Source organism: Sminthopsis crassicaudata, chromosome 6 (assembly GCF_048593235.1).
Source record: "Sminthopsis crassicaudata isolate SCR6 chromosome 6, ASM4859323v1, whole genome shotgun sequence".
NCBI classification, from domain to species: domain Eukaryota; kingdom Metazoa; phylum Chordata; class Mammalia; order Dasyuromorphia; family Dasyuridae; genus Sminthopsis; species Sminthopsis crassicaudata.
Window position 1 is genome coordinate 119,528,559 of NC_133622.1, and position 25,446 is coordinate 119,554,004.

Consider the following 25,446-nt stretch of genomic DNA (forward strand, 5'->3'; position numbering starts at 1 on the left):
ATGCAACAGCAAGAGATACAAAGAGAAATTCCATTCCAAACAAATGTTGAGAGTATAAAGTATTTGGGAATCCATCTACCAAAGAAAATTCAGGAATTATATGAGAAAAATTACAAAACACTTGCCACCAAAATAAAGTCAGATTTAAATAATTGGAAAGACATTCAGTGCTCTTGGATAGGCCGAGCGAATATAATAAAGATGACTATACTCCCCAAACCAATCTATTTATTTAGTGCTATACCAATCAGACTCCCAAGAAACTATGTCAATGACCTAGAAAAAATAACAACAAAATTCATATGGAAGAATAAAAGGTCGAGAATTGCAAGGGATTGTATCTGCAATAATGAAAAAAAAAAAAATGTCAGAGGAAGGTGGTCTAAGTGTACCTGATCTAAAGCTATATTATATAGCAGCAGTCACCAAAAGCATTTGGTATTGGCTAAGAAATAGACCGGTAGATCAGTGGAACAGATTAGATACAAAGGACAAAAAAGGGTACATCTATAGCAATCTAATTTTTGACAAACCCAAAGATACCAATATTAGGGATAAAAATTCATTATTTGGAAAAAACTGTTGGGAAAACTGGAAATTAATATGGCAGAAATTAGATATGGATCCACACTTAACACCATATACCAAGATAAGATCAAAATGGGTACATGATTTAGGCATAAAGAGGGAGATAATAAAGAGATTAGAGGAACAGAGGATAGTCTACCTCTCAGACCTGTGGAGGAGGAAGGTATTTATGACCAGAGGAGAACTAGAGATCATTATTGATCACAAAATAGAAGATTTCCATTACATCAAACTAAAAAGTTTCTGTATAAATAATACTAATGCAAACAAGATTAGAAGGGAAGTAACAAACTGGGAAAATATTTTTAAAAGCAAAGGTTCTGACAAAGGTCTCATTTCCAAAATGTATAGAGAACTGACCCTCATTTATAAGAAACCGAACCATTCTCCAATTGATAAATGGTCAAAGGATCAAAGGATATGAACAGACAATTCTCAGAGGAAGAAATTGAAACTATATCCACTCACATGAAAGAGTGTTCCAAATCACTACTGCTTAGAGAAATGCAAATTAAGACAACTCTGAGATACCACTACACACCTGTCAGATTGGCTAAGATGACAGGAACAAATAATGATGAATGTTGGAGGGGATGTGGGAAAACTGGGACATTAATACATTGCTGGTGGAGTTGTGAAAGAATCCAGCCATTCTGGAGAGCAATTTGGAACTATGCCCAAAAAGTTATCAAACTGTGCATACCCTTTGACCCAGCAGTGCTACTACTGGGCTTATATCCCAAAGAAATACTAAAGAGTGGCAAGAGACATATATGTGCCAAAATGTTTGTGGCAGCTCTTTTTGTTGTAACTAGAAACTGGAAGATTAATGGATGTCCATCAGTTGGAGAATGGTTGGGTAAATTATGGTATATGGAGGTTATGGAATATTATTGCTCTGTAAGAAATGACCAGCAGGAGGAATACAGAGAGGCCTGGAGAGACTTACATCAACTGATGCTGAGTGAAATGAGCAGAACCAGAAGATCACTATATACTTCAACAACAATACTGTATGAGGATGTATTCTGATGGAAGTGGAAATCTTCAACATAAAGGAGATCCAACTCACTTCCAGTTGATCAATGATGGACAGAGGTAGCTACACCCAGAGAAGAAACACTGGGAAATGAATGTAAATTGTTAGCACTAATATCTGTCTGCCCAGGGTACATGTACCTTCGGAATCTAATGCTTATTATGCAACAAGAAAATGGTATTTACACACATGTATTGTATCTAGGTTATATTGTAACACAAGTAAAATGTATGGGATTGCTTGTCATCGGGGGGAGGGAGTAGAGGGACAGGGGATAATTTGGAAAAATGAATACAAGGGATAATATTATAAAAATATATAATAAAAATTATTTAAAAAAAGAAATAGTAATAATAATAACCTTTAATAGCTAAAAAAAAAATAAACAAATAATCAAAAAAATAAAAAAATAAATAAGTAAATAAATAAATAAACAAATAAATAAATAAATAAATAGATTAGAGGAACAGAGAATAGTCTACCTCTCAGACCTGTGGAGGAGGAAGAAATTTATGACCAGAGGAGAACTAGAGATCATTATTGATCACAAAATAGAAGATTTCGATTACATCAAACTAAAAAGTTTCTGTACAAACAATACTAATGCAAAAAAGATTAGAAGGGAAGTAACAAATTGGGAAAATATTTTTAAATGTAAAGATTCTGACAAAGCTCTCATTTCCAAAACATATAGAGAACTGACCCTAATTTATAAGAAACCAAACCATTCTACAATTGATAAATGGTCAAATATATGAACAGACAATTCTCAGATGATGAAATTGAAACTATATCCACTCATATGAAAGAGTGTTCCAAATCACTACTGATCAGAGAAATGCAAATTAAGACAACTCTGAGATACCACTACACACCTGTTAGATTGGCTAAGATGACAGGAACAATTTATAATGAATGTTGGTATTGGGCTTATATCCCAAAGTAATACTGAAGAGCAGAAAGGGACCTGTATGTGCCAAAATGTTTGTGGCAGCTCTTTTTGTTGTAGCTAGAAACTGGAAGATGAATGGATGTCCATCAATTGGAGAATGGTTGGGTAAATTATGGTATATGAAGGTTATGGAATATTATTGCTCTGTAAGAAATGACCAGCAGGAGGAATACAGAGAGGCCTGGAGAGACTTATATCAACTGATGCTGAGTGAAATGAGCAGAACCAGAAGATCACTATATACTTCAACAACAATACTGTATGAGGATGTATTCTGATGGAAGTGGAAATCTTCAACATAAAGGAGATCCAACTCACTTCCAGTTGATCAATGATGGACAGAGGTAGCTACACCCAGAGAAGAAACACTGGGAAATGAATGTAAATTGTTAGCACTAATATCTGTCTGCCCAGGGTACATGTACCTTCGGAATTTAATGCTTATTATGCAACAAGAAAATGGTATTTACACACATGTATTGTATCTAGGTTATATTGTAACACAAGTAAAATGTATGGGATTGCTTGTCATCGGGGGGAGGGAGTAGAGGGACGGGGGATAATTTGGAAAAATGAATACAAGGGATAATATTATAAAAAATATATAATAAAAATTATTTAAAAAAAGAAATAGTAATAATAATAACCTTTAATAGCTAAAAAAAAATAAACAAATAATCAAAAAAATAAAAAATAAATAAGTAAATAAATAAATAAACAAATAAATAAATAAATAAATAGATTAGAGGAACAGAGAATAGTCTACCTCTCAGACCTGTGGAGGAGGAAGAAATTTATGACCAGAGGAGAACTAGAGATCATTATTGATCACAAAATAGAAGATTTCCATTACATCAAACTAAAAAGTTTCTGTACAAACAATACTAATGCAAAAAAGATTAGAAGGGAAGTAACAAATTGGGAAAATATTTTTAAATGTAAAGATTCTGACAAAGCTCTCATTTCCAAAACATATAGAGAACTGACCCTAATTTATAAGAAACCAAACCATTCTACAATTGATAAATGGTCAAATATATGAACAGACAATTCTCAGATGATGAAATTGAAACTATATCCACTCATATGAAAGAGTGTTCCAAATCACTACTGATCAGAGAAATGCAAATTAAGACAACTCTGAGATACCACTACACACCTGTTAGATTGGCTAAGATGACAGGAACAATTTATAATGAATGTTGGTATTGGGCTTATATCCCAAAGTAATACTGAAGAGCAGAAAGGGACCTGTATGTGCCAAAATGTTTGTGGCAGCTCTTTTTGTTGTAGCTAGAAACTGGAAGATGAATGGATGTCCATCAATTGGAGAATGGTTGGGTAAATTATGGTATATGAAGGTTATGGAATATTATTGCTCTGTAAGAAATGACCAGCAGGAGGAATACAGAGAGGCTTGGAGAGACTTACATCAACTGATGCTGAGTGAAATGAGCAGAACCAGAACATCACTATACACTTCATCAACAATACTGTATGAGGATTTTTCTGATGGAAGTGGAAATCTTCAACATAAAGGAGATCCAACTCACTTCCAGTTGATCAATGGTGGACAGAGGTAGCTACACCCAGAGAAGGAACACTGGGAAGTGAATGTAAATTGTTAGCACTACTGTTTGTCTGCCCAGGTTACTTGTACCTTCGGAATCTAATGCTTATTGTGCAACAAGAAAATGGTATTTACACACATGTATCTAGGTTATATTGTAACACAAGTAAAATGTATGGGATTGCCTGTCATCGGGGGGAGGGAGTAGAGGGAGGGAGGGATAATTTGGAAAAATGAATACCAGGGATAATATTATAATTAAATAAAAAAATTAAAAAAAAGAATTTACAGAGGACAGATCAACATAGTTTATAATTTACATTGAAAATCATGACTGTGACAATTAAAATTTCACTGGTAACTTTGGAGAGAGCAGTTTTAGTTAAAAGATTAGAAGTAAAATAGAAGAGAATGAAGAAGACCATGAGAAGAGATTAACTAGAAGTACCAACTCAAAAGAGGTACTTTTATTAAAATTTAGCAACATACGGGAGGATGAAATTTAGCAAGAGATAGTATAATAGAGGGAGCAATATACTGAAGAAGAAAGAATGGAATGGAGTAAGGGTTCACATAGAGTAATTTGCGTTTTAAAAGAAAAGCGATGCTTTTTTATATGAGACAGATAAAGAATGATTCAGTGGACCAAAAAATATGAGTAATGTGAGATGAAGGGGAGGGCAGAAGGAATTCTCGGTGAATGGCTCATTTTTTTTTTAAATATTGAAGTATATAAGTCAGGGTCTTCAAAACAGACTGCGGTGTGAGGGAAGCAACAAAAATTTGAGAATACATGAAACAGTTAAAATTAATTTGTAATGGAACTATTCAGCACAATTTTGTGTCCAAACCCTTGTTCTTACTACATATCAAATACTAGAGCTACAAAGACAAAACTACAGTTCCCCTCAAGGAGTTTACAAGTTAATGAAACAGAAAAGAGTACATTATAAAGGACACAGAGAATACATGAAGTTACAACTATGGGGACCAGGATAGGCCTTGTGCAAGTGGATCTTGAGCTAATTTTAAAATTAATTTTATAGTTATAATTGTTGACAGTACATATGCATGAATCATTTTTTTTGACAACATTATCTCTTGTATTCATTTTCCCAAATTGTCCAATCCATCCAACTACTCAGTCCCCTAGATGACAGGCAATCCCATACATATTAAATGTGTTGGAGTATAACCTAGATAAAATATATGTGTGTAAAACCAATTTTCTTGTTGCAAGGTAAGAATTGGATTCCGAGTAGTGCAAACCCTTCTCTGGATGTAGCTGTTTCTGTCCATCATTGATCAACTGGAAGTGAATTAAATCTCTTTTTTGGTGAACATATCCACTTCAATCAGAATATATCTTCATAGAGTATTGTTGTTGAAGTGTATAGTGATCTCCGGGTTCTCCTCATTTCACTCAGCATCAGTTCATGTAAGTCTCTCAAACCTCTCTGTATTCATCCTGCTGGTCATTTCTTATAGAGAAATAATATTCCATAATATTTATATACCACAATTTATCCAAGCATTCTCCAATTGATGGGCATACATTCATTTTCCAGTTTCTAGCCACTACAAAAAGACCTGCCACAAACATTTTGGTACATACTGGTCCCTTTCTCAACTTTAGTATTTCTTTGGGATGTAAGCCCGGTAGAAGCACTGCTGGATCAAAGGCCATACATAGTTTGATAACTTTTGGGGTATAATTCCAAATAGCTCTCCAGAATGGCTGGATTCTTTCACAACTTTACCAACAATGCATCAGTGTCCCAGTTTTCCCAATCCCCTCAAACATTCATCATTATCTTTTCTTGTCATCTTAGCCAATCTGACAGGTGTGTAGTGGTATCTCAGAGTTGTCTTAATTTGCATTTCTCTGTTCAGTAGTGATTTGGAACACTCTTTCATATGAGTGGATATAGTTTCAATTTCATCATCTGAAAGTTGTCTGTTCATATCCTTTGACCATTTATCAAATGGAGAATGGTTTGATTTCTTCTAAATTAGGGTCAGTTCTCTATATATTTTAGAAAAGAGGCTTTATGAATTCTTATCCCAAAAGTTGCTATTTTGGGGTTTGTCAAACACTAGATTGCTATAGTTGTACACTATTTTGTCCTGAGTACCTAATCTGTTCTACTGATTGACTAGTCTATTTCTTAGCCAATACCAAATGGTTTTGGTGACTGCTAATTTATAATATACCTTTAGATCAGGTACAGCTAAACCACTTTCATATGACTTTTTTTTTTTCATTAATTCACTTGAAATTCTCGACCGTTTATTCTTCCATATGAATTTTATTATTAATTTTTCCAGGTCATTAAAAGTATTTCTTGGGAGTCTGATTGGTATAGCATTAAATAAACAGATTAGTTTGGAGAGTATTGCCATCATTATTATATACACTTGGATTTATGTGGATTTATTTTGTATCCTGCAACTTGGCTAAAGTTCTGAATTATTTCTAATAACTTTTTATTAATATCTCTGGGGTTCTCTAAGTATAGCATCATATCATCTGCAAAGAGTGATAGTTTGATTTCCTTATTTCCTACACTTATTCCTTTAATCTCTTTCTCAACTCTTATTGCCGAGACTAGCATTTCTAATACAATACTGAATAGTAATGGTGATAGTGGGCAAACTTATTTCACTCCTGATCTTAATGGGAAAGCTTCCAATTTATCTCCATTACATATTATGCTTACTGACGGTCTTAAATAAATGCTCCTAACCATTTTAAGGAATAGTCGATTTATTCCTATACTCTCAAGGTTTTTTAGTAGGAATGGATATTACATTTTATCAAATGCTTTTTCTCATTTATTGAGACAATCATATGGTTTTTGTTAATTTGTTTATTAATATGGTCAATTATATTAATAGTTGTGCTAACATAAGCCACCCATGCATTTCTGGTATAAATCCTACTTGATCATCCTAGGCAAGAATTTTTGAAGTCTTTTTGCTAATATCTTATTTCAGATTTTAGCATCAATGTTCATTAAGGAGATAGGTCTATAGTTTTCTTTCTCAGTTTTCAACCTACATTTAGGTATCAGTAACGTGTTTTTTTCATAAAAGGATTTTAGTAGGACTTCTTCATCCCTTATTTTTTCAAACAGTTTATATAACGTTTGAGGTAATTGTTCTTTAAAAGTTTGGTAGAATTCACATGTAAATTCATCTGGTCCTAGAGATTTTTTTCCTGGGTAGTTGATTAATAGTTTGTTCTATTTCTTTTTCTGAAATTGGACTATTTAAGCAGTTTACCTCCTCCTCTGTTAATCTAGAAAGCCTATATTTTTGGAGGTAGCACCCATTTCACTTAAGTTATCAAATGTATTGGCATAAAGTTGGGCAAAGTAACTCATTATTTCTCTAATTTCCTCTTCATTGGTGGAAAAATCCCCCTTTTAAATTTTAAGACTAACAATTTGATTTTCCTCTTTTTTTTCTGATCAGATTTACCGAAGGTTTATATATTTTATTGGCTTTTTCATAAAACCAACTCTTAGTTTTATTTATTAATTCAATAGTTTTTTTTTTTTACTTTCAATATTATTGATTTCTCCTTTTAATTTTAGAATTTCAAGTTTAGTTTTTGGTTGGGTGTTTTTAATGTGGTCTTTTTCTAGCTTTTTAAGTTGTAGGCGCAATTCATTAATCTTCTCTTTCTCTATTTTATTCAAGTAAGCCTCTAAAGATATAAAATTTCCCCTTATTACCGCTTTAGCTGCATCCCACAAATTTTGGTATGATGTCTCATCATTGTCATTATCTTGGGTGAAATTATTAATTGAATCTCTAACTTGCTGTTTGACCCAATCATTCTTTGAGATGAGGTTATTTAGTTTCCAATTACTTTTTTGTCTATTTGTTCTATTTACCTTTTTAATTTCTGTCTTATTTGTGTTGTGGTTTGATTTGTCTAATTCTGAGATTACAAGGTTGAGATCTCCCACTGTTGTAATTTTGCTTTCTATTTCTTCTTGCAACTCTCTTAACTATTCCTTTAGGAAGTTAGATGCTATAGCACTTGGTGCATTTATGTTTAGTATTGACATGGCTTCATTGTGTATGCTACTTTTTAGCAGGACATAGTTTCCTTCCTTATCTCTTTTAATTAAATCAATTTCTGATTTTGCTTGATCTGAGATAAGAATCGCTATCCCTGCTTTTTTGCCTTCACATGAAGCATAATAGATTCTGCTCCATCCATTTACCTTTATTCTATGTATCTCCTTGCTTTAAATGTGTTTCCTGTAAACAACATATTGTAGGGTTCTGACTTTTGATCCAGTCTGCTATCTGCCTCCATTTAATGGGAGAGTTCATCCCATTCACATTTACAGTTAATTACTAATTCTGTATTTTCTGCCATCATATTATCCCCAGATTATGCTTTTTCCCTTGACCCCCCTGAATCCCTTCCCCAATATTGAATTTATGGACCACACTTGTGATGTGCAGCCCTCCCTTTTTAGTATCCCTCCCCCATCCTTTTAAGTCCCTTCCCCTTTCTTTTACCCTTCCCTTATTCTTCTTTTCCTTTTCCCTTTTTCTCTTCCCCCTTATAATGAGGTGAGAATTCTCTGAAAAAAAATGTCAATTATTTAGTGTTTGAGCCTACTCTGATGAGAGTAAAATTCATCCAGTGTTTCTCCCCCTCTCTAAATTCCCTCAGATGTGATAAATTTTATTTGCCTTTTCCTGGGATGTAGTTTCCCTCTTTTTTTTTCTCTCCTTTCCTGTTTTCTTATACTATCCCCTTCCCTTTACTACTTCCCTTTTTTATATTATATCAGTAAAATTAAATTACACATGTGGACTTTCTTTATATCCACAACAGAAATACATTTCTCAAGGGTTCTTTTTACCTTTTTCTGCTTCTCTTCAGTCTTGTGGATGTAGATAAATATTTTTTGTTTAAGTCTGTTTTTTTCTTAGAAACAAATGGAATTCCTCTGTTTCATTAAATGTCCATCTTCTTCCATGGAAGAAAATGCTAAACTTAGATGGGTCGTTTATTCTTTGTTGCATTCCTAGTTCGTTTGCCTTTCGAAATATCAGGTTCCAAGCCCTTCAATCCTTTAAGGTAGACGCAGCCAAAACTTGAGTGATCCTCATTGTGGCACTTTGATATTTGAATTGTTTTTTTCCTAGTTGCTTGCAATATATTTTTCCTTAGTTTGGTAGTTCTGCAGCTTATCCACAATGTTTTGTGGAGTTCTTTTTTTAGTGTCTTTTTCAAAAGCTGTTCAATGAATTCTTTCAACACCTTTTTTCCTTGAAAATTATCTGATCATATGCTTTCACCATTTATCAATTGGAGAATGGCTTGATTTCTTATAAATTAGATTCAACTCTCATTATATTTTGGAGATGAGGCCTTTTTCAGAACCTTTAACTATAAAAATGTTTTCCCAATTTGTTACTTCCCTTCTAATCTTGTTTGCATTAATTTTATTTGTACAAAAACATTTTAATTTGATGTAATCAAAATTTTCTATTTTGTGATCAATAATGATCTCTAGTTCTACTTTGGTCATACATTCCTTCCTCCTCCACAAATCTGAGAGGTAAATTATCCTAGTTCCTCTAATTAATTATGATCTCCATCTGTATCCCTAAATCATGGACCCATTTTGTTCTTATCTTAAAATGTGATGTTAAATGTGGGTCCATGCCTAGTTTCTGCCATACTAATTTCCAGTTTTCCCAGCAGTTTTTGTCAAATAATGAATTCTTATCACAAAAGTTGGGATCTTTGGGTTGTGAAACACTAGATTGCTATTTTTATTCACTATCTTGCCCTGTGAATCTAACCTATTCCACTGATCAACTACTCTATTTCTTAGGCAATACCAAATGGTTTTTTGTACCTGCTGCTTTATAATATAGTTCTAGATCAGGTACAGCTTAGCCACCTTCATTGGATTTTTTTTTCATTACTTCCCTTGAAATTCTCGACCTTTTGTCCTTCCATATGAATTTTTTTATTATTTTTTCTATGTCATTAAAATAGTTTCTTGGGAGTCTGATTGGTATAGCACTAAATAAATAGATTAGTTTAGGGAGTATTGTCATCTTAATTATTTTTGCTCGCCCTATCCAAGAGCTCTTGATGTCTTTCCAATTATTTAAATGTGACTTTATAATTGTGGCAAGTGTTTCATAATTTTGCTCTTATAGTTCCTGACTTTTCTTTGGTGGATATATTCCCAAGTATTTTATTCTATCGACTGTTATTTTGAATGGAGTTTCTCTTTGTATCTCTTGCTGTTGGATTGTGTTGGTAATGTATAAAAATGCTGAGGATTTATGTGGATTTATTTTGTATCCTGCAACTTTGCTAAAGTTCTCAATTATTTCTAATAGATTTTTAGCAGAGTCTTTGGGGTTCTTTAAGTATACCATCATGTCATCTGAAAAGAGTGATAGTTTGATTTCCTCAATATCTACTCTAATTCCTTGAATCTCTTTCTCGGCTTTTATTGCCAAGGCTAGAGCTTCTAGTACAACATTGAATAATAGTGGTGATATTGGGCAATCTTGTTTCACTCCTGATCTCACAGGGAAAGGTTCCATTATATATAATGTTTAATGACTGAATTAAATATATGCTCCTTATTATTTTAAGGAATAGTCCATTTATTCCTATACTCTCAAGTGTTTTTAGTAGGAATGGATGTTGGATTTTATCAAATGTTTTTTCTGCATCTATTGAGATGATCATATGGTTTTTATTAATTTGATTATTAATATGATCAATTATACTAATAGTTTTCCTAATTATAAACCAGCCCTGCATTCCTGGTATAAATCCTACTTGATCATAGTGTATTATCCTGGGAATGATTTTCTGAAGTCTTTTTGCTAATATTTTATTTAAGATTTTAGCATCAATATCCATTAGGAAGATTGGTCTATAGTTTTCTTTCTCAGTTTTCAATCTACCTGATTTAGGCATCTGTACTATGTCTGTGTCATAAAAGGAATTTGGTAGCACTCCTTCAATCCCTTTTTTTCAAATAGTTTATACAGCATTGGAGTTAGTTGTTCTTTAAATGTTTGGTAAATCCATCTGGTCCTGAGGATTTTTTCTTAGAGAATTGGCTAATAGCTTGCTCTATTTCTTTTTCTGAAATGGGACTATTTAGACTATTTCTTCCTCTGCTACTCTGGGTAAGCTATATTTTTGAAAGTATTCTTCCATTTCATTTAAGTTATCAAATTTATTGGCATAAAGTTGAGCAAAGTAGCTCCTAACTATTGTTCTAATATCCTCTTCATTAGTGGTGAGTTCTCCCTTTTCATTTTCAAGACTAAAAATTTGCTTTTCCGCTTTCCTTTTTTTAATCAGATTTACTAAGGGTTTGTCTATTTTGTTGGTTTTTTCATAGAACCAAATCATAGTTGTATAATTAACTCAATTGTTTTTTTTTTTAATTTTTTATTATATATATATATTTTTATAATATTATCCCTTGTATTCATTTTTCCAAATTATCCCCCCTTCCCTCTATTCCCTCCCCCCGATGACAGGCAATCCCATACATTTTACATGTGTTACAATATAGTCTAGGTACAATACATGTGTGTGAATATCATTTTCTTGTTGCACAATAAACATTAGAATCCGAAGGTACTTGTAACCTGGGCAGACAGATATTAGTGCTAACAATTTACATTCACTTCCCAGTATTTCTTCTCTGGGTGTAGCTACCTCTGTCCATCATTGATCAACTGGAAGTGAGTTGGATCTCCTTTATGTTGAAGATTTCCACCTCCATCAGAATACATCCTCATACAGTATTGTTGTTGAAGTGTACAGTGATCTTCTGGTTCTGCTCATTTCACTCAGCATCAGTTGATTTAAGTCTCTCCAAGCCTCTCTGTATTCCTCCTGCTGGTCATTTCTTACAGAGCAATAATATTCCATAACCTTCATATACCACAATTTACCCAACCATTCTCCAACTGATGGACATCCATTCATCTTCCAGTTTCTAGCTACAACAAAAAGAGCTGCCACAAACATTTTGGCACATATATGTCTCTTTCCGCTCTTTAGTATTTCTTTGGGATATAATCCCAGTAGTAGCGCTGCTGGGTCAAAGGGTATGCACAGTTTGATAATTTTTTGGGCATAATTCCAGATTGCTCTCCAGAATGGCTGGATTCTTTCGCAATTCCACCAGCAATGTATTAGTGTCCCAGTTTTCCCACATCCCCTCCAACATTCATCATTATTTGTTCCTGTCATCTTAGCCAATCTAACAGGTGTGTAGTGGTATCTCAGAGTGGTCTTAATTTGCATTTCTCTGATCAGTAGTGATTTGGAACACTCTTTCATGTGAGTGGATATAGTTTCAATTTCTTCCTCTGAGAATTGTCTGTTCATATCCTTTGACCATTTATCAATTGGAGAATGGTTCGGTTTCTTATAAATTAGGGTCAGTTCTCTATATATTTTAGAAATGAGACCTTTGTCAGAACCTTTGTTTTTAAAAAGATTTTCCCAATTTGTTACTTCCCTTCTAATCTTGTTTGCATTAGTATTATTTGTACAGAAACTTTTTAGTTTGATGTAATGGAAATCTTCTATTTTGTGATCAATAATGATCTCTAGTTCTCCTCTGGTCATAAATTCCTTCCTCCTCCACAAGTCTGAGAGGTAGATTATCCTCTGTTCCTCTAATCTATTTATTATCTCCCTCTTTATGCCTAAATCATGGACCCATTTTGATCTTATCTTGGTATATGGTGTTAAGTGTGGATCCATATCTAATTTCTGCCATACTAATTTCCAGTTTTCCCAACAGTTTTTTCCGAATAATGAATTTTTATCCCTAATGTTGGTATCTTTGGGTTTGTCAAAGATTAGGTTTCTATATATGTATCCTTTTTTGTCCTTTGTATCTAATCTGTTCCACTGATCTACCGGTCTATTTCTTAGCCAATACCAAATGGTTTTGGTGACTGCTGCTATATAATATAGCCTTAGATCAGGTACACTTAGACCACCTTCCTCTGAGTTTTTTTTCATTAGTTCCCTTGCAATTCTCGACCTTTTATTCTTCCATATGAATTTTGTTGTTATTTTTTCTAGGTCATTGAAATAGTTTCTTGGGAGTCTGATTGGTATAGCACTAAATAAATAGATTACTTTGGGGAGTATAGTCATCTTTATTATATTCTCTCGGCCTATCCAAGAGCACTGAATGTCTTTCCAATTATTTAAATCTGATTTTATTTTTGTGGCAAGTGTTTTGTAATTTTTCTCATATAATTCCTGACTTTTCTTTGGTAGATGGATTCCCAAATACTTTATACTCTCAACATTTGTTTGGAATGGAATTTCTCTTTGTATCTCTTGCTGTTGCATTTTGTTAGTGATATATAAAAATGCCGAGGATTTATGTGGATTTATTTTGTATCCTGCCACTTTGCGGAAATTTTGAATTATTTCTAGTAGCTTTTTAGCAGAGTCTTTGGGGTTCTCTAAGTATACCATCATGTCATCTGCAAAAAGTGACAGTTTAATTTCCTCATTTCCTACTCTAATTCCTTGAATCTCTTTCTCGGCTCTTATTGCCGAGGCTAGCGTTTCTAGTACTATATTGAATAGTAATGGTGATAGTGGGCAACCTTGTTTCACTCCTGATCTTACTGGGAAAGGTTGCAGTTTATTTCTATTGCATATTATGCTTACTGAAGGTCTTAAATATATGCTCCTGATTATTCTAAGGAATAGTCCATTTATTCCTATACTCTCAAGAGTTTTTAGTAGGAATGGATGTTGGATTTTGTCAAATGCTTTTTCTGCATCTATTGAGATGATCATATGGTTCTTATTAATTTGATTATTAATATGGTCAATTATATTAATAGTTTTCCTAATATTAAACCAGCCCTGCATTCCTGGAATAAATCCTACTTGATCATAGTGTATTATCCTGGAGATGATTTTCTGAAGTCTTTTTGCTAATATCTTATTTAAGATTTTAGCATCAATATTCATTAAGGAGATTGGTCTATAATTTTCTTTCTCAGTTTTCGATCTACCTGGTTTAGGTATCAGTACCATGTCAGTGTCATAAAAGGAGTTTGGTAGGACTCCTTCATCCCCTATTTTTTCAAATAATTTATATAACATTGGGACTAATTGTTCTTTAAATGTTTGGTAGAATTCACATGTGAATCCATCTGGCCCTGGGGATTTTTTCCTGTGGAGTTGATTAATAGCTTGTTCTATTTCTTTTTCTGAAATGGGACTATTTAAGCAATTTATCTCCTCCTCTGTTAATCTAGGGAGCCTATATTTTTGGAGGAAGTCATCCATTTCACTTAAATTATCAAATTTATTGGCATAAAGTTGGGCAAAGTAACTCCTTATTATTTCTCTAATTTCCTCTTCATTGGTGGAAAGATCCCCCTTTTCATTTGTAAGACTATCAATTTGATTTTCCTCTTTCTTTTTTGTGATCAAATTTACCAAAGGTTTATCTATTTTATTGGCTTTTTCATAAAATCAACTCTTGGTTTTATTTGTTAATTCAATAGTTTTTTTACTTTCAATATTATTGATTTCTCCTTTTAATTTTTGTATTTCAAGTTTAATTTTTGGTTGGGGGTTTATAATTTGGTCTTTTTCTAGCCTTTGAAGTTGTAAGCCCAATTCGTTAATCTTCTCTTTCTCTATTTTCTTCAGATAAACCTCTAAAGATATAAAATTTCCCCTAATTACTGCTTTAGCTGCATCCCAAAGATTTTGATATGATATCTCATCATTGTCATTATCTTGGGTGAAATTGTTAATTATTTCTATAATTTGCTCTTTCACCCAGTCATTCTTTAAGATGAGATTATTCAGTTTCCAATTACTTTTAGGTCTATTTACCCCTAACTTTTTACTGAATGTAGCTTTTATTGCATTGTGATCTGAGAAGAAGGCATTTATTATTTCTGCCTTCCTACATTTAATTTTGAGATCTTTATGTCCTAATATATGGTCTATTTTTGTATAGGATCCATGAACTGCTGAGAAGAAAGTATATTCCTTTCTATTGCCATTCAGTTTTCTCCAAAGGTCTATCATACCTAGTTTTTCTAATGTTCTATTTACTTCTTTAATTTCTTTCTTGTTTGTTTTGTGGTTTGATTTGTCTAAATCTGAGAGTGCAAGGTTGAAATCTCCCACTATTATAGTTATACTGTTTATTTCTTCTTGCAGTTCTCTTAACTTTTGCTTTAGAAAGTTAGATGCTATACTGCTTGGTGCATATATGTTTAGTATTGATATGGCTTCATTATTTATGCTACCTTTCAGCAGGATATAGTTTCCTTCCTTATCTTTTTTAACTAGATCAACTTCTGCTTTTGCTTGATCTGAGATAAGGATAGCTACCCCTGCTTTTTTGGCTTTACCTGAAGCATAATAGTCTCTGCTCAAACCTTTTACCTTTACTCTGTATGTATCTCCCTGCTTTAAGTGTGTTTCCTGTAGACAACATATTGTAGGGTTCTGATTTTTGATCCAATCTGCTATCCGTCTCCGTTTGATGGGATCGTTCATCCCATTTACATTTACAGTTAAAATTACTAATTCTGTATTTCCTGCCATCGTATTATTCCCCAGATTATGCTTTTTCCCTTGACCCCCCTGATCCCCCTCCCCTATATTTAATTTAAAGACCCCCCTTGTGACGCGCAACCCTCCCTCTTTTTTTTTTTTTTTTTTAGGATCCCTCCCCCCTCCCTCCAAGTCCCTTCACTTATTCTCTTTTTCCTTTTCCCTTTTCCTCTCACCCCTTTTAATGAGGTGAGAGAAAATTCTCTAAAAAACAAATATGTTAATTATTTACTCTTTGAGCCTCTCCTGATGAGAGTAAGATTCACACAATGATTCTCCCCCTCACTAAGTTCCCTAAGATATGGTGTATTTTCTATGCCTCTTCCTGGTATGTAGTTTCCCTCTTTTTATCATTCCTTCCCCTTTTTCTGAACCGACCTCCTTCCCTTTACTACACCCCCCTTTTTTTTCTTTTATATCAGTAAAATCAAATTATCCTTGAGTACTTTTTATATACCCACAACAGAGTTACAGTTCTCAAGGGTTCTGTGTACCTTTTTCTGTTTCTCTTCAGTCTTGTGGATGTAGATCAAATTTTTTGTTTAAGTCTGGTTTTTTTCTTAGAAACATATAGAATTCCTCTGTTTCATTGAATGACCATCTTCTTCCATGGAAAAAGATGCTAAACTTAGCTGGGTAGTTCATTCGTGGTTGCAGTCCTTGATCTTTTGCCTTACGGAATATCAGGTTCCAGGCCCTTCTATCTTTTAATGTGGAGGCAGCCAGATCTTGGGTGACCCTTATTATGGCACCTTGGTATTTAAATTGTTTTTTTCTAGCTGCTTGCAGGATTTTCTCCTTTGTGTGGTAATTCTGCAGCTTAGCCACAATATTCCGTGGTATTCTTTTTTTAGAGTCTATTTCAGAAGGAGTTCGATGAATTCTTTCCACATCTACTTTCCCTTCTGTTTCTATTATCTCTGGACAGTTCTCTTTGATAATTTCCTGTAAAATAGAATCTAGGCTCTTTTTTTGGTCATAGTTTTCTGGAAGTCCAATAATCCGCAGATTATCTCTCCTAGATCTATTTTCTAGGTCTATAGATTTTCCCAGTAAGTATTTGACGTTGTTCTCCAGCTTCTCATTTTTTTTTGTTTTGTTTGACTGATTCTTGGGTTCTCTGTGAAACATTCATTTCTATTTGTTCCATCCTGACTTTTAAGGAGTTATTTTCTTCTTTCACAGTTTTTAGTTCTTTTTGTAAATGCCCAATTTCGTTTTTAAATGAATTATTTTGCTCTATTGAATTTTTTTCCATTTCCCTAATTTTTTTTTTGAGAATTATTTTCTTTTTCCAATTCAGAAATTCTATTTTCTTGAGACTTTTTTATCTTTTCCAATTCAGAAATCCTACTTTCCTGCGTTTTTTTTAACCTTTTCTAATTCATAAATTTTGTTTCCCTGCATCTCCTGTGAATTCTTTATTTTTTCCAACTCCAATTTCAGGACGTTGTTATTCTCTATCATAGCTTCCCTTTCCTTTCCCCATTTTTCTTCAATCTCCCTCAATTTTTTAAGAGTCTCTTCTAGGAGAGAGTTATGTGATGGGGGCAGGAATCGTTCCCCTTTAGGTTGTTATCTGCTGTCTCTCTGCTGTTACCTTCCTCGGGGTTGGATACCAGCTCTTTCTCTGTGTGGAAGGAATCTATAGTTTTTTTGGCTTTTTTGCTCATACTTAAAAAAATCTTTTGGGGTCTGTCCCTGGGGTAGGAAATTATTTATTTACTTCTTTACCAGCTTCCTCCGAGACTGGATGGATGCAGCGGCCCCTGCACCTGAGCTAAGACAGAGCTCTGGGAGAGAGTTCCCCACCCCCTCCCTGGAAGTGCCTCAGAGGTGACTAGCACTGCTGTCCCCCAAGTGCGCTGTGTTTTAGAGGCTTCCCTGAGATTTGAGACTGAACAGTAAAGGCAGCACAAAGCCTAGTCTATGTGTCCGGGTGGGGAGTGGATGTCTGCAGCAGGTGACATGAAAAGCCCCTGTGCTCAAACTGGAAGTGTCTGCCAGAAACCGCGGTCCCTAGTTCAAAGGTTCCGCTTCTCTGGGACTTCCTGGAGCTGAGTTCCACTCTCTCCAGCTAAGCTAGGCAGTGTGTGTTGCCTTGGACCATATCCACCCACTTGTCAATCTCTTAACTATTCTCAGGTGGTAGCTGAGGCCACGCCCCCCTGGTGCCGAGATCTGCTGAGTCACCTCCAGGATCCGGGGAAAATCTAATCTGAGTTTTAAAATATTTTGGCTTTCTCTTCTGAACTGCTAAATAATTAGCAGAGAAGAGCTAATGGCCTGTGCCAGATTCCTTTACCTCAGTGGCTTCTCTGATCCCAGAGCCCTTCCCAGCGCAATGGGCGCAGTGTGCCACTACCCCACCGTCTGTGCTGTTCTCTCTTCTTCCTCCCCTGGGAACTGACCTTCTCTGTTGAAACTCCAGATTCTCTTCAGCTGGTAAGTCGTGCTTCCAGTCCTTGTGGTATCTGTCAGTCCTGGGCTTATTTTGAGACTTAATTTATCTAATTGGTTGCGAGGGAGTGAGTACATTCACTGAGTCGTGTGTTTCTCCTCCGCCATCTTGGCTCCGCCCCCCAACTCAATTGTTTTTTACTTTCAGTTTTATTAATCTCACCTTTTATTTTTAGAATTTCAAGTTTACTGTTTGTCTGGGGGTTTTTAATTTGTTCCTTTTTTAGCATTTTTAGTTGTAATCCCAATTTGTTGAACTTCTCTTTGTCTATTTTATGCAAGTAGGCCTCTAGAGATATAAAATTTCCCCTTATTACTGATTTGTCCGTATCTCACACATTTTGCTATGATGTCTCATTATTGTCATTTTCTTGGGTGAAGCCATTAATTATGTCTATGATTTGCTGTTTCACCCAGTCATTCTTTAGTATGAGATTATTTTGTTTCCAATTATTTTTTGGCCTATTTTCCCCTGGCTTTTTATTGCATGTAATTTTCATTGCCTTGTAGTCTGAAAAGGATGCATTTACTCTTTCTGCCTTACTGCATTTGATTTTGAGGTTTTTTTTTCCTAGTATATGATCAACTTTTGTATAGGTTCCATTAACTGCTGTGAAGAAAGTGTACTCCTTTCTGCCTCTATTTAGGTTTCGCCAAAGATCTATCATATCAAACTTTTCTAGTATTCTATTTACCTCTGTGTCTTCTTTATTATTTATGATTTGATTCATCTAATTCTGAGAATACAAGGTTGAGATTTCCCACTATTATAGTTTTGCTGTCTATTTCTTCTTGCAGCTCTCTTAATTTCTCTTTTAAGTACTTAGATGCTGCACCACTTGGTGTGTATATGTTAAATATTGATACTTCTTCATTATCTATGCTGCCCTTTAGCAGGATATAATGCCTTTCCTTATCTCTTTTAATTAGATCAATTTTTGTTTTTGCTTGACCTGAGATGAGGATGGCTATTTATGCTTTTTTGGCTTCACCTGAAGCATAGTAGATTCTGCTCCACCCTTTTACTTTTATTTTAAATGTATCACCCTGTTTAAGGTGTGTTTCCTGTAAACAACATATAGTAGGATTCTGACTTTTAATCCAGTCTGCTAACTGCTTTCTCTTTATGAGGGAATTTACCCCATTCACATTTATAGTTAGAATGACTAATTCTATATTGCTTGCTGTCCTGTTAACCCCTGCTTATGCTTTTCTTCTTTCCTTCCTTCTTACCCACCTTCCAAGTATTACACTTGTGAACAACACTTGCTTTTCATAGCCCTTTCTTTTTAGTCTCCCTCCCCCATTTTAAAGTTCCTCTTCCTATTTTACCCCTTTTTGTCACAATTTATGTATTCCCTTCCCCTTAGCTTACTCCTTCCCTCTCAATTTTCAATGAAGTAGAAGTTTTACCATAAATCAAATATGTCTATTGATTGAACACTATGTTTATCCCCCTCCTTTCTTTCTCTCAGATATAATAGGATACCTTTGCCTCTTCATGAGATGTAGTACCAACACTTTACGCTTTCTTATGATATAATTTCCTTTCCACCTGTAGTTTCTTTTTTTTTTTTTTTTTTTTAATTTTTTATTTTATTTTATAATTATAACATTTTTTGACAGTACCTATGCATGGGTAATTTTTTACAACATTATCCCTTGCACTTACTTCTATTCAGATTTTTTCCCTTCCTCCCCCAACCCCCTCCCCCTGATGGCAAGCAGTCTTATATATGTTAAATATATTACAGTATAATTTAGATACAATATATGTGTGTAGAACCGAATTTTTTGTTGCACAGGAAGAATTGGATTCAGAAGGTAAAAATAACAGTTTACATTCATTTCCCAGTCCTTTTCTGGATGTAGCTGGTTCTGTCCATCATTAATCAATTGGAATTGGATTAGCTCTTCTCTATGTTGAAGAAATCCACTTCCATCAGCATACATCCTCGTACAGTATCATTGTTGAAGTGTATAATGATCTTCTGGTTCTGCTCGTTTCACTCAGCATCAGTTGATGTAAGTCTCTCCAAGCCTCTCTGTATTTCTCCTGTTGGTCATTTCTTATAGAACAGTAATATTCCATAACATTCATATACCATAGTTTACCCAACCATTCTCCAATTGATGGACATCCATTCATCTTCCAGCTTCTAGCCACTATGAAAAGGGCTGCCACAAACATTTTGGCACATACAGGACCCTTTCCCTTCTCTAGTAGTTCCTTGGGGTATAAGCCCAGTAGTAGTATGGCTGGGTCAAAGGGTATGCACATTTTGATAACTTTTTGGGCATAATTCCAGATTGCTCTCCAGAATGGTTGGATTCTTTCACAACTCCACCAACAATGCATCAGTGTCCCAGTTTTCCCACAGCCCCTCCAACATTCATCGTTATTTGTTCCTGTCATTTTAGCCAATCTGACAGGTGTGTAATGATACCTCAGAGTTGTCTTAATTTGCATTTCTCTGATCAATAGTGATTTGGAACACTCTTTCATATGAGTGGAAATAGTTTTAATTTCATCATCTGAAAATTGTCTGTTCATATCCTTTGACCATTTATCAATTGGAGAATGGCTTGATTTCTTATAAATTAAAGTCAATTCTCTGTATATTTTGGAGATGAGGCCTTTATCAGAAGCTTTAACTGTAAAAATTTTTTCCCAATTTGTTACTTCCCTTCTAATCTTGTTTGCATTAGTTTTGTTTGTGCAGAAACTTTTTAATTTGGTGTAATCAAAATGTTCTATTTTGTGATCAATAATGGTCTCTAGTTCTCCCTTGGACACAAACTCCTTCCTCCTCCACAAGTCTGAGAGGTAAACCATCCCATGTTCCTCCAATTTATTTATGATTTCGTTCTTTATGCCTAAATCTTGGACCCATTTTGATCTAATCTTAGTATGTGGTGTTAAATGTGGGTCCATGCCTAGTTTCTGCCATACTAATTTCCAGTTTTCCCAGCAGTTTTTGTTAAATAATGAATTCTTATCCCAAAATTTGGGATCTTTGGGTTTGTCAAAGATTAGATTGCTATTTTTATTCACTATCTTGTCCTGTGAACCTAACCTATGCCACTGATCAACTAGTCTATTTCTTAGCCAATACCAAATGGTTTTGGTGACTGTTGCTTTATAATATAGCTTTAAATCAGGTACACTTAGACCACCTTCCTCTGACTTTTTTTTCATTAGTTCCCTTGCAATTCTCGACCTTTTATTCTTCCATATGAATTTTGTTGTTATTTTTTCTAGGTCATTAAAATAGTTTCTTGGGAGTCTGATTGGTATAGCACTAAATAAATAGATTAGTTTGGGGAGTATTGTCATCTTTATTATATTCGCTCGGCCTATCCAAGAACATTGAATGTCTTTCCAATTATTTAAATCTGACTTTATTTTTGTGGCAAGTGTTTTGTAATTTTGCTCATATAATTCCTGACTCTCCTTTGGTAGATATATTCCCAAATATTTGATACTATCGACTGTTATTTTGAATGGAATTTCTCTTTGTATCTCTTGCTGTTGGATTGTGTTGGTAATGTATAAAAATCCTGAGGATTTATGTGGATTTATTTTGTATCCTGCGACTTTGCTAAAATTCTGAATTATTTCTAATAGCTTTTTAGCAGAGTCTTTGGGGTTCTCTAAGTATACCATCATGTCATCTGCGAAAAGTGACAATTTGATTTCTTCATTTCCTACTCTAATTCCTTGAATCTCTTTCTCGGCTCTTATTGCCAAGGCTAGAGTTTCTAGTACTATATTGAATAGTAATGGTGATAGTGGGCAACCTTGTTTCACTCCTGATCTTACAGGGAAAGGTTCTAGTTTATCACCATTACATATGATGTTTACTGAAGGTTTTAAATATATGCTCCTTATTATTTTAAGGAATAGTCCATTTATTCCTATACTCTCAAGCGTTTTTAGTAGGAATGGATGTTGGATTTTATCAAATGCCTTTTCTGCATCTATTGAGATGATCATATGGTTTTTATTAATTTGATTATTAATATGGTCAATTATACTAATAGTTTTCCTAATATTAAACCATCCCTGCATTCCTGGTATAAATCCCACTTGGTCATAGTGTATTATCCTGGGGATGATTTTCTGAAGTCTATTTGCTAATATCTTATTTAAGATTTTAGCATCAATATTCATTAAGGAAATTGGTCTATAGTTTTCTTTCTCAGTTTTCGATCTACCTGGTTTAGGTATCAGTACCATGTCTGTGTCATAGAAGGAATTTGGTAGGACTCCTTCAATCCCTATTTTTTCAAATAGTTTACATAGCATTGGAGTTAGTTGTTCTTTAAATGTTTGGTAGAATTCACCTGTAAATCCATCTGGTCCTGGGGACTTTTTCTTAGGAAGTTGGTTAATAGCTTGGTCTATTTCTTTTTCTGAGATGGGACTATTTAAACTACTTACTTCTTCCTCTGTTAATCTGGGCAAGCTATATTTTTGAAGGTATTCTTCCATTTCATTTAAGTTATCGAATTTATCGGCATAAAGTTGAGCAAAGTAGCTCCTAACTATTGTTCTAATTTCCTCTTCATTAGTGGTGAGTTCACCCTTTTCATTTTCAAGACTATCAATTTGCTTTTTCTCTTTCCTTTTTTTAATCAGGTTTACTAAGGGTTTGTCTATTTTGTTGGTTTTTTCATAAAACCAACTCTTAGTTTTATTAATTAATTCAATAGTTTTTTTACTTTCAATTTTATTAATCTCACCTTTTATTTTTTGAATTTCAAGTTTTGTGTTTGTCTGGGGGTTTTTAATTTGTTCCTTTTCTAGCAATTTTAGTTGTAAACCCAATTCGTTGGCCCTCTCTTTCTCTATTTTATGCAGGTAGGCCTGTAGAGATATAAAACTTCCCCTAATTACTGCTTTGGCTGTATCCCACACATTTTGGTATGATGTCTCATTATTGTCATTTTCTTGGGTGAAGTTATTAATTATGTCTATGATTTGCTGTTTTACCCAATCATTCTTTAGTATAAGATTATTTAGTTTCCAATTATTTTTTGGTCTATTTTCCCCTGGCTTTTTATTAAATGTTATTTTGATTGCATTATGGTCTGAAAAGGATGCATTTACTATTTCTGCCTTACTGCATTTGATTTTGAGGTTTTTATGCCCTAGTATATGATCAATTTTTGTATAGGTTCCATTAACTGCTGAGAAGAAAGTATATTCCTTTCTGTCTCCATTTAGCTTTCGCCAAAGATCTATCATATCAAACTTTTCTAGTATTCTATTTACCTCTTTGACTTCTTTCTTATTTATTTTGTGGTTTGATTTATCTAATTCTGAGAGTGCAAGGTTGAGATCTCCCGCTATTATAGTTTTGCTATCTATTTCCTCTTGCAGCTCTCTTAATTTCTCTTTTAAGAATTTAGATGCTGCACCACTTGGTGCATACATGTTTAATATTGATACTGCTTCACTATTGATGCTTCCCTTTAGCAGGATATAATGCCCTTCCTTATCTCTTTTAATTAGATCAATTTTTGTTTTTGTTTGATCTGAGATGAGGATGGCTACTCCTGCTTTTTTGGTTTTGCCTGAAGCATAATAGATTCTGCTCCACCCTTTTACTTTTAGTTTGAATGTCTCATCCTGTTTCAGGTGTGTTTCCTGTAAACAACATATAGTAGGATTCTGACTTTTAATCCAGTCTGCTAACTGCTTCCTCTTTATGAGGCAGTTTGCCCCATTCACATTTATGGTTAGAAGGACTAATTCTATATTGCTTGCCATCCTATTAACCCCTGCTTATGCTTTTCCCCTTTCCTTCCCTTTTACCCTCCTATCCAGTATTAAACTGGTAAACACCACTTGCTTTTCACAGCCCTCCCTTTTTAGGATCCCTCCCCCTCCTTAAAGATCCTCCCCTTATTTTACCCCTTTTCCTCGAAATTACTGTATTCCCTTCCCCTTAGCTTACTCCTTCCCTTTCACTTTTCAATGAAGTGGAAGAAGTTTCACCATAAATCGAATATGTCTATTGATACACGCTATGTTCATCTCCCTCCTTTCTTTCTCTCAGATATAATAGGTTACCTTTGCCTCTTCATGAGATGTAGTACCACCACTTTGTACTTTTTTATGATATAATCTCCTTTCCACCTCTATTTTCTAAGACAAATTGTACATATGTTCTTTACATATTTTTTTGACAGAAGTATAGTTCTCAAGATTTCTTTTTACCTTTTTTAGAAGTCTCTTGAGTTCTGTATTTGAAGATCAAACCTCTTATGTAGGTCTGGTTTTTTCATCAAAAATAGATGGAATTCATTTATTTCGTTAAATGTCCATCTTCTTCCCTGGAAAACAATGCTCATTCTTGCTGGGTAAGTTATTCTTGGCTGCATACCAAGTTCCTTAGCCTTTCGGAATATCATGTTCCAGGCCCTGCGTTCTTTTAATGTGGACGCTGCTAGATCCTGTGTTATCCTTATTGTGGATCCTCCATATCTGAATTGTTTTTTTCTAGCAGCTTCCAATATCTTTTCCTTTGTCTGATGGTTCTTGAACTTGGCCACTATATTTCTTGGCGTTTTGATTTTAGGGTCCCTTTCAGTAGGTGATCGATGAATTTTCTCAATGTCTATTTTACCCTCTGTTTCCAAAACGTCTGGGCAGTTCTCTTTGATAATTTCCTCGAAAATGGTGTCCAAGCTCTTTTTTTCCTCCCATTTTTCAGGGAGTCCGATTATTCTCAAATTGTCTCTCCTGGATCTGTTTTCCAGGTCTGTTATCTTTCTGGTAAGGTACTTGACAGTCTTTTCAATTGTTTCATTTCTCTGGTTTTGCTTGACTCCCTCTTGGTTTCTCCTTGAGTCATTCATTTCTACTTGTTCCAGTCTAATTTTCAATGATGTATTTTCTTCACTCACTTTTTTTATATCTCTTTGTAATTGTCCAATTGAGTTTTTATCTTCTATGGAATTTTTTTCCATTTTATCCATTTTATTTTTTAGAGAGCTGATTTCTTTTTCCAGCTCACTAATCCTGTTTTCCTTGGAGTTGTTTACCTTTTCCAGCTCACTAATCTTGTTTCTCAATGATTTGATTTCTTTATCCATTCTGTCTTTGAATGCATGGGATGACTTCTCCAGGCTCTCTTGCCAAGCTTCCCTTTCCTTTTCCCATTTCTCTTCCAGCTCTC